This window comes from Pan troglodytes, chromosome 2 (genome assembly GCF_028858775.2).
Source record: "Pan troglodytes isolate AG18354 chromosome 2, NHGRI_mPanTro3-v2.0_pri, whole genome shotgun sequence".
NCBI lineage: Eukaryota > Metazoa > Chordata > Mammalia > Primates > Hominidae > Pan > Pan troglodytes.
The window spans coordinates 67,776,956-67,787,904 of NC_086015.1; the positions used below are offsets into that span (position 1 = coordinate 67,776,956).

At 41.8% G+C, this 10,949-nt stretch overlaps 1 long non-coding RNA gene across 3 annotated transcripts in view; it reads right to left on the bottom strand.

Annotated features, from left to right (window-relative positions):
* The window catches only part of LOC134809567 (uncharacterized), an 80,563-nt gene that overhangs the window by 59,042 nt on the left and 10,572 nt on the right, over nucleotides 1-10,949 (bottom strand). The window lies entirely within an intron of this gene.

Genomic DNA, 10,949 nt, shown 5'->3' on the forward strand with positions numbered 1-10,949 from the left:
AGTTGGCTTGGTAGGGTCATCAGGAGCTGAGAAAGATTTCAGAACTTACCCTACAAGTTACCATACTGCAGTTTCACAGAGGCTGGCAGAAGACACAAGACTTCTGGGTCAGAGACAAAGGACTTTATTACTCATAGCTCAGCAACCAGCATAAGCTTCATGTTCACATCCTTTCTCTTTGTTCCTCAGGCCCCACGGGGGCAAAAACAAATGCCCTAAATAGATGCTCTGCATGCTTTGGGTCTGCATTTGTATCACAGTTGAGAAACCCTTAACTTACAAACCCACATCTTATAAAACGAGCAGTAAGCCTGCCTGACATTTGACCTGGAGGGAGAAAATACCTTTATTACACTGGATGCTAAACAAACCATCCTCTGCTTCAGAGGGAAATAGTATCTCTATTACTACTTAAACATGCTTAAAAAAAATTGTCCAGAACAAAGGCAACCAGTGCCTCTGCTCACAAGATGCACAGAAGTGCAAGAGACCCACGGAGAACTGTCTCCCAGCAAGGGCTGGTCTTTTTTCATTTGTTTTGGTTTTGTTTTTTTATACTTTAAAAAATATGTGTAGCAGCTGCGCAGTGCCCCGCCCCCATTTCCTCCATACTCACCTCTACAAGTGGAATACTACTTCTACAACTCTGCCTGGAGAGCAGCTTCTCCTGCACAAAGGATAAGCCGGAGTGCCAGAGAGTGAAGTCCCCTGGAAGCTGTCCTCAAGCAATGGCCAAGAGGGATATGGTGATCAAATACCTCAGCTTCCTCACCTTTAGTGTGGATAAGTAACACTGAGGTGTGCTTCCACACTGGATTCCTGAGTACCCCAATGAAATCGAGCTCTGGTTGCCCCTGGCGCTAACACGCTTGTTAACACACCCTTTATCCATTGCCTACCATTCATTGTCTGGCTTCCTTACCCCACTCTGGGTGTTTCCTGGGATCAGCTCCCAAGTTAATTACAGTACTTGCACTGGAACCCTTCCCTTAGTGTTGGCTTTCAAGAGAATCTGAACTAAGGCAATGTGATATAATAATGTTTTGCAATGTGCGACAAAACATAAAGAATATGGCACTGGCCATTTCAGTAAGAGAACAGTATTAAGGAAATCAGATATGATCAGTTAATTCAGATAAATACTGAAGTTTAGAAAGGTCTTCTGCCTTGCCATATCTGATCCCTGCTCGTGTCTCTGGCCTCATCTTTCCATATGTCCCTTTTCATATGCTCTGTTTCAATTATCCCGAACTTCTTTCCACTTCTCTAGTCCACCTCTAAACAATTATATATATTTTTTCTACAGCATTTTTAACTTCCTAACATTCTACCCATTCTTCAGTTGGCCCTTAGACATCACTTTCTTCAGGAAGTCTTTCCTGGCCTGCCTGACTCTGCTTCAATATTCCTTCTCAGTGTTTGCATGTTACCCCATCATGACATTTGACACATTGTATTATAATTGCCTTTAGTTTGGGTGACTCCTCGGGGAACCATAAACTCTAACTGCAAAAAATGTGTTTATTTGATAACTGAATAAGAATACCTCATTTTTTTTTCTTTTTTTAGACGGAGTCTTGCTCTGTGGCCCAGGTTGGAGTACAGTGGCATGATCTTGGCTCACTGCAAGCTCCACCTCCTGGGTTCACGTCATTCTCCTGCCTCAGCCTCCCGAGTAGCTGGGACTACAGGCGCCCACCACCACGCCCGGCTAATCTTTTGTATTTTTAGTAGAGATGGGGTTTCACCGTGTTAGCCAGGATGGTCTCAATCTCCTAACCTCGTGATCCACCTGCCTCAGCCTCCCAAAGTGTTGGAATTACAGGCGTGAGCCACTGCACCCGGGCCCTCATACATATTTTTTGAATGAATAATAAATAATATTAATGATCATTTGTAGGACAGTCTTTCACTCATATTTTTTTCATTTAATCCTCACAACAACCCTGGGGTGAGGGGTACGATTATTCTCTCTTCCATTTTCCACATGAGAATGCTGAGACACAGAAACACCAAGTGGTTTTATGTTATACAGCTAATCAGTGGCAGAGTTGGGATTTGAACCCAAAATTTGACTTGCTGGAACCAAATCTCATGTTTTCAAATGACTGAGATGCTTTCATGATTCAGGATGAACTTCTCTTGGGTAAAAATGAGAAAAAGCAAAAGTTGGCTGGGCAAGTGGCTCATACCTGTAATCCCAGCACTTTGCGAGGTCGAGACCAGTGGATCACCTGAGGTCTGGGAGTTCGAGAACAGCCTGGCCAGCATGGTGAAACCCTGTCTCTACTGAGAATACAAAAATTAGTCGGGCGTGATGGTGGGCGCCTATAATCCCAGCTACTCGAGTGGTTGAGACAGGAGAATCACTTGAACCCGGGAGGCAGAGGTTGCAGTGAGCCCAGCTCGCCCCATTGCATTCCATCCTGGGCAACATGAGTGAAACTTCATCTCAAAAAAAAAAAAAAAAAGAAAGAAAGAAAGAAAGAGAAATAAATAAATAAATAAATGGAAAGAAAAGAAAAGAAAAAAAGAAAAAGTGAAAGTTTTCAGAATGTCAAAATTTGAGAAAGTTCTCACGCAACTGAACAATAGCTCTGGGGAGGAAGGAGGAGAACGACATAATGAACGAACTTTCCGATCAAGCAGATGTTGGCTCAGATCCTAATTCTGAGTCTCACTGGACAAATGACCACTTGGACAAGCAACTCATCTTCTCTGAGGCTAGAAGACAACTGTCACTCAGTAAGAAGCCTCTGGCTGGACTAGTTAGGAAGCTCCTCATTGTTATTTAAGAGATAAGTGATACAGATTATTGGCCACTATGATTTGTCATCCATTCTCATAGAAAATGTAGAGTTTCTTTTTACATAAATTCATTATGTTTTATTAGACAGGATGTATGAAAGCTGGGTAAAAATAGTTCCCTAAATGATGTTATTTCATACAACTTCTGTCTAACCCTGTGGTGTCAGGAAATTACTCAATGCTCGAAGTCACAATGCATTTGGAAACAAAAAGTCATTATATGTCCTACTGTGCTGGCTTACTTTGTATTTTTCTCTGTTTTCTTCTTTCTCTCTCTTTTATTTGTTCTCTGCTCCCCTTAATTTCAGCTGAGCTTTTTCTTTACAGTGAAGGTTTTAGCAAAGGTAACTAAGGCTAGACTCTCAGAACATCTTTGGAAAAAGCAAATAATTTTTTTAAAGTGCCCTGAATTCAGGTCCTATTGCCTCTTCATTCCCAAATTAAAACTTCTCTTCCAATTTAGTTGGTCAAGCTTTTATTGAATGGTAAGGTTGGTCCCTAGGTATTAGGTATAACTTAAGAAATTCACAAGGATGAATAGGGCCTCATACCTACCCCTTCACTCCCTGCCCAGGTACACTCAGCCCAGGAGAAAATGTAATGTATCCAGGAAACAGCAGTGAGGCAGACACTGTCAGTGCCCCACCCACATCCCTTTCACTCTTACCATTTCAGTGCACACAATCCCAATTCCATCGGTACCTGTGGTGTCCTCTGGCACCGAAGTGCTGGAAAATTAATGTGCTTTTTTTTTTCTTTTGGTCTCCATCAAAGGAGACTTTCCTCTCCAAAACCTCATGAATCTATTTCATGAAGGTGGCTGCAAGCCTCTCTCCAATCATGTATATTTTCACCATCCTCTTTCCTGAATCAAAAAATTATCTTCTACTTCCAAAGGTGGGCTTTAGGATACATAAAACCTTTCTGTTTAAGCAATAGTCTGAAAATTTCTGAACCATAAAATTTGTTAACTAGATATTTTTTATTTTTGCTCATTGACTTTCCTGAAACAGGCAAGGAAACAGATTCACCCCTCCAGCCTCCAGAAGGTAGCATAGCCTTGCCAACACTTTGAGTTCTGCCCAGTGAGACCCATGTCAGAACTTTTAACTACAGAACTGTAGGATAAATTTATGCTGTTTTAAGGCATCATCAAGTTTGGGATAATCTGTTGCAGCATGAAAAGAAAATTAATACAGAGGTTATTTTGATTATGTAAGAAAATATCAGTAAGCACATCTTACGTGAGTGAGCTGCCCATAGTGAATGGCCAATGTGCTAAACCTGAAATCAGGTAGCATCACTCCTTTTCTCAAAGTCCTCTAAGAGCTTCTCGTCTCACACAGAGCAAAAGGCCAAACTCCCACAACTGCCTCCAGATCCCACATGTTAGGCCCTTCGTTATCTGTCTGGCCTCATATTCTACCACTCTTGCTCTCCCTCCCTCTGTTCCAGCCACACAGGCCTTTCTGTTCTTTGCACACATCAAGCAGTCTGTGCCACAGAGACTTTGCTCTGATCATTCTCCTTGTCCAAGGTGCATCTTCCCTGGATCTCTCCATGACTCATTTACTCGTTTCCTGTAGGTCTCTGCTATTAGGTTGGAGTAAACCTAATTGCGGTTTTTGCCATTAAAAGTAATGGCAGGCCGGGTGCAGTGGCTCATGCCTGTAATAGCAGCACTTTGGGAGGCTGAGTCAGGTGGACCACTTGAGGTCAGTAGTTCAAGACGAGCCTGGCTAACATAGTGAAATTGCATCTCTACTAAAAATACAAAAAATTAGCCGGGCATGGTGGTGCCTGTAATCCCAGTTACTGGGAAGGCTGAGGCAGGAGAATCATTTGAAGCCAGGATATGGAGGTTGCAGTGAGCCGAGATCACACCACTGCAATCCAACCTGGGCGACAGAGCAAGACGCCATCTCAAAAAAAAAAAAAGTAATGGCAAAAACCGCAATTACCTTTGTGCCAACCTAATATAATGTCACTATAGCAGAGAGGTCTTCTCAGGCCAAATAAAAAAATTTCCCACCCCTGCAGACACTTCCTATCTCTTAAAATTTCACATATTATTTGTTCATTTTTTTGCCTCCTCCCTATCCCCCTCCCACTTAAAATACAAGTGTCATGAAATTGGGAACTTTCATCTGTTCCTCGCTGTATGCTCAGTACTAAGAACAGTGTCTGTCCATAGTAGGCACTTAATAGATATTGGTGGAATGATCAGGTGAATAAATGAATACATAAAATGATCCTTTTTTGCTAACTGAAGTATATCAAGCCTATTGACCTATGGGTCAAGACCTTATTATTTCGTGACATGGAATGCACTTGAAAACTTGCTACTACATGTCATTTTGTTGGTTCGGATTCTCTATTCAATTCCACAGGTTGGGCCATGTCAACGATGGCTTATATCTGTATTCGATGGTGTCTTGTTGCCATTGCATTAAAGAGTGAATTGATTTTAGGTTTTTCTTCAATATATTTGCATGAGCTGAGAAACTTGGGAATAATTTGGTTTTCCACTAAAGGTATATTCTGAAAAACAATCTCAATCCCTTAACATATGATAATCTCTAGAAAAGGGGATCATAATTTTCCGAGAATATCAACCCATCCACCAAACTGGTTTTGTTTTGTTTGAGACAGAGTCTCACTCTCTCACCCAGGCTGGAGTGCAGTGGTGCGATCTCAGCTCACTGCAACCTCCACCTACAGGGTTCAAGAAATTCTTGTGCCTCAGCCTTCCGAGTAGCTGGAATTACAAATGTGCGCACCACCACGCCTGAGTAATTTTGTATTTTCAGTAGCAATGAGATTTTGCCATGTTGCCCAGGCTGGTCTCAAACTTCTGACCTCAAGTGATCCGCCTGCCTTGGCCTCCCAAAGTGCTGAGATTGCAGGTGTGAGACACCATATTCGGCCCAAACTGTTATTTAAGTAAGCAGGGCTGGCATTTTATTATGCATTTCCTGTTAAAATAGTTAAATAAAAAAACTCTTCACTTTCTGAAATTAAGTCAATAACTAAAAATAATAAAAATAGAGCCAGGCACGGCCAGGCGAGGTTCCTCACACCTGTAATCCCAGCACTTTGGGAGGCTGAGGCGGGCGGATCACGAGGTCAGGAGATCAAGACCATCCTGGCTAACACAGTGAAACCCCATCTATACTAAAAATACAAAAAACTAGCCGATCATGGGGGCGGAGGCCTGTAATCCCAGCTACTCCGGAGGCTGAGGCAGGAGAACGGTGTGAACTCGGGAGGCGGAGCTTGCAGTGAGCCAAGATCGTATCACTGCACTCCAGCCTGGGTGACAGAGCAAGGCTCTGTCTCAAAAAAAAAAAAACAAAAAACAAAAAACAAAAAAAAAATAGAGCCAGGCACACTGGCTCACACCTGTAGTCCCGACTACTTGGGAGGCTGGGGTGGGAAGATCACCTGAGCCTCAGTTCAACTTGGGAGGTATAGCAAGACCCCTTCTCTAGAATAAAATAAAAAGAATAAAAATAATCATAGGCTCATAGCTGTATTACAAAGACAAATTGTGAAAAAATAGAGAATGCTATGTGAAAATGCTGGCATAGAATGATGGAAACTGAGAGGCTGCCTCTTCATACTCAAGGACAAGAGGAGATTAAAAAAAAAATTGATCTCCAGAAAGACAGAACCAATAGAAAAAATATATTAAAAATAAAATTAATTTAAAATTAAAAAGAAAAAAACTAGTTGAACTCTGTTCATGGAGATTGTAAAATAATGCCTGACAGCTGGTGTAGAGCACTGGGAGTAGTAGCGACTGCGGTAAACTGAGAACTTGTTCCCACCCAACTGGGGTGCCACTCCTCTGCCTATCTGGGAATGTGTGCTGAGTTGCCAGGGACTCTTATTTTTTTATGAGGATCCTGAAATGGAAATTTTTATGTGAAATCTTCTGGTATTCAAAATATCCTGTAGGCCAGGGTTGTCCAATCTTTTGGCTTCCCTGAGCCACAATGGAAGAAGAAAAATTGTCTTGGACCACACATAAAATGCACTAAAAAAAATGATGGCTGATGAGCTAAAAACATTTTTTTAATCACAAAAAAATCTCATAATGTTTTAAGAAAGTTTATGAATTTGTGTTGGACCACATCCAAAGCCATCCTGGGTCACCTGTGGTCCACCGGCCACACGTTGGACAAACTTGCTATAGGCCAAACATGTCTGAGCATCTCCACTGTGTGTCTCCAGATTCAAGATAAAAATCTTTACCCAAACACATAAAAAAGTCAAAATATAACAAACTAAGTTGAAATAAAATATTTCTTACATTTCATTAGATCTTTCAGTCCTTAAGATACCTATCATTTATCCTTATTTTACTTGATTTTTTTTGTTGTTGTGAATAATACAGTTTGGCTCTTTTCCAATTCTAGAAGTGGTTGATTCTAAAGCAAATGGTTGAATTCACCAATTGAGTTATTTTATGAATCAATTCATGCCATAATGAGAGAAAAAAAATTTAAACCGTTGTTATCATGCATTCAAAATTTTTGTGATTCATTTCTAAACTTTTGGGTTTAATTTTTTAGCATAAATGTAATTCATAGTCTTTTCCTAAGTCAAACAGTAAAGTCTATAAAGTAAAAAATTTTAAATCTCCTACATATTTCTCCCCACCTCTGCTGCTCTACCACTTTCACTCGTAATCTCCAGAAACAATCAGTTAAATCTTTGTTATACATTATTTCAGGATTTTCTATTCCTGTTGGCATGTGAATGTAGATAGGTGTTTTTAAAAAGATCTTCTTGTGTTCATAGTTTTAGCACATCCTGCCTCCACAGAACTCCACAGTACACCACAGATTACCTCCTTACCTGCGCGTCGGAACTCCCACACCAACCTTCTTCTTTTAATGGCTCCAATACCCATAGTATGCATGAAGCACCATTCATTTAATCCTCCATTGGTAGACATATAGGTTGCCTCTAGCTTTTGTTATTACAAATACAACTACATATATCCTTATATCATTGTGTACTTGTGTAGGATAGCTGTCCAGAGGTGGAATGCTGGCTCTGAGGCTGAAGATTTCAGATGCTGGCAGGTATTTCCAAATTGCTCTCCAAAGAGCTTACTCCCATTGATATCAACAGCATCTGAGAGGACATTTTGATTCATATGTTGTTTTTCCAGTGGGGTACAGCCCAGAGCACTGGACAATTTTAAAGGCCAACACTGAGAAGTTAGAGAGTAAATGCCAACTGATAGACTACCAAATAATTATTTCAAAGCTATATGAGTCTTAAGTTAGAAATACTAACCTGGGGCAGCAATCAACACAAAAAACAAATGAAAAAAAGGCATGATTTAACTTGGAAGCCTGTTGGCTCTTCGAAGACACTTTACTCCAGCTGCACCTTTGCTGACTTCTGGGGAGTTCACCCCTTGGTAAGGAGTCTTCCCAGGAGAAACACTGTGTCTCCAGGCACCCTCTATACACTTCCCGAGACACAGTTCTTGCTGAGTGATCTGTAAAGTGATACCTCCTTCTCTCAAAAGGGCAAAAGCTTCAGCAAGAGGATTTGCTTGAGCCAGGTGGAAAAGCCCCCAGTTGCTATTTCCCCACATGCAAAGGTCTCCCAAATCCTGGTAAAACTGGGGTGGCCAGAATTAGTGAGGACTCTTCAGGAAACTCATGTATCAAAGGATTCTGCTTAACAATGATTCCGGGTCACTAAAGTGACATTGTCCTGTTCTACTCTATGTATTTACTTCACCCAGACTCAGAATAAAAATCTAGAATCTCAGCTTACCAAGTTTGCAGAGGGCTTACAAGTTGCTAGGCAAGGTTAGTATGCAACCAGATAGCAAGAAGATGCAAAAACAGTCTAATAACGGGCCAGGAGCCAACTGAATGCTTGTGAGTATGTTTAACTTAAAGCTTAGGGGAAAATCACCTTTAGGAGCACTGATGGGAGATACCTGGCTGAACAGAGAGTTAACATGAAAGCATCTCTGGAGGCAGCAAATTGGTGACCCACAGGCTAAATATGGCCTGCAGATCACATTTTTAAATGTGCGAGTCTTCTTAAAGATTTGAAGTTCAATAGAATTGGATTGGTCCAGTACTCTACAGTTTACCACAATTCCCACCCCTCCCTTTTACACCCCACCCACTGCTTCTCACATTTCCCTGCTTGGTTCCTGCGGTTATTCATGTTTGCAATCTCTGACTTAGAGGTTTCAATCAATTGCTATCTCAATAGGAGTCAACTGTTGTCATGGTTACCTGAATAGGATTATGCAATCTCAGACATGTTCAAAGGAAGAATACTGTTAAGAACAAGGGAGATTGTGTTTTGACCAGATTTTGTCCTGCTACAGCTGGCTTTTTGGCTTTTCAGAGGGACATTTACAAATGTCCGGGGAATGATCACACAGGGATAGCTCCAAGCCATGTCCTGTGAAGGGTGGTTGATAAAGAGAGTTGACTGATGGGGGACTCCTGAATGGGTGCCCTTCTCCTTAGTTCCACTGTTCCCCCTTTAGTTAAACCCTTGGACTACAGCAACAACTTAACACCCCAACTGAGTATCTCCTCTCTACTCACCCCCTATAGTAGGCTGTTCTTGCATTACTATAAAGAAATACCCAAGACTGGGTAATTTACTAAAAAAAAGGTTTAATTGACCCATGGTTCTGCAGGCTGTACAGGAAGCATGGCACCAGCATCTGTTTTTTGGGAGGCCTCTGGAAGCTCACAATCCTGGCTGAAGGCGAAGTGGGAGCTTGCACATCACTACGTGAAAGCAGGGGCAAGAGAGAGAGCAGGGAGTGCCACGCACTTTTAAACAACCAGATCTTGCAAGAACTCACTTGCTATCATGAGGACAGTAACAGGGGATGCCACAAAACCATGGGTGAGAAACTGCCCCATGATCCAATCACTTCCCACCAGGCCCCACCTTCAACACTGGCAATTACATTTCAATATGAGATTTGGGCAGGGACACATATCCAAACTGTATCATCCCCTATATCCCAGTTCATTTCAGGGACACATATCCAAACTGTATCTCCCCCATATCCCAATTCATTTCAGTATTTAACTTCTTAAATATTGCCTGGATCTGCACACTTCTGGTACTCCTCACCCCCATCTGTTGCCGGCCTGGACCAAGTGCCTACCTAATGACTTTTCAACACTCACTTTTTCCTCTCCAATGTATTCTCCAAGCTGCACACAGCAATATTTTAAAAACGTATGCATAACTATGCCTTCCCCATGTCACCTATGTTCCCACCACATTGCTCTTCTTCCTGCCCTCAGACATGCCTGGTTTGCACCTGCATGTGAACCTTTGCTCATGTCGTTTTCTGTCTTTGAAATACCTCTCCCAGATCTCAGCATAGTTTGTCTCTTTTTCAACATTAAATGTCTCACTTCAAACACCACCTCCTTAAGAGATCCTTCTTGATGATTTTGGAGGAGTGCCCACTCCCAGTCACTTTCTACCACGTTTTTCTACTTTTTATTTGTTTGTTTTTTCTTTTCTTTTCTTTTCTTTTCTTTTTTTTTTTTGACAGAGTCTTGCTCTGTCGCCAGGCTGGAGTGCAGTGGCCTGATCTCAGCTCACTGCATCCTCTGCCTCCTGGGTTCAAGCGAGGAGGTGTGAACCTCCCTCGTCCTCCTGAGTAGCTGGGATACAGGCGTGCGCCACCATGCCCAGCTAATTTTTCTATTTTTAGTAGAGACGGGGTTTCACCGTGTTGGCCAGGATGGTCTCGATCTCTTGACCTCGTGATCTGCCTGCCTCGGCCTCTCAAAGTGCCGGGATTACAGGCAGGATCCACCGTGCCCGGCCTGTTTTTCTTTTTATTTATTTATTTTTTATTCTTTTTTCTTTGTTGATTTTTTTTTTTTTTTCCTATTTGTCTCATAGCATACTTTGTCAGTACCTGAAACAATTTTCTATTGGTTAACATATTGGTGTCTGTGTCCTCCACTAGAATTGTAATTCCTGGGCAAGGATTTTAGTCATTTTCTTCACAACTGAATTCCATTTCCCTGAATAAATATATGAACAAGTTCCCTAAAAACCCTCAGTAAGCCTGTAATCCCAGCACTTTGGGAGGCTGAGGCAGGTGGATC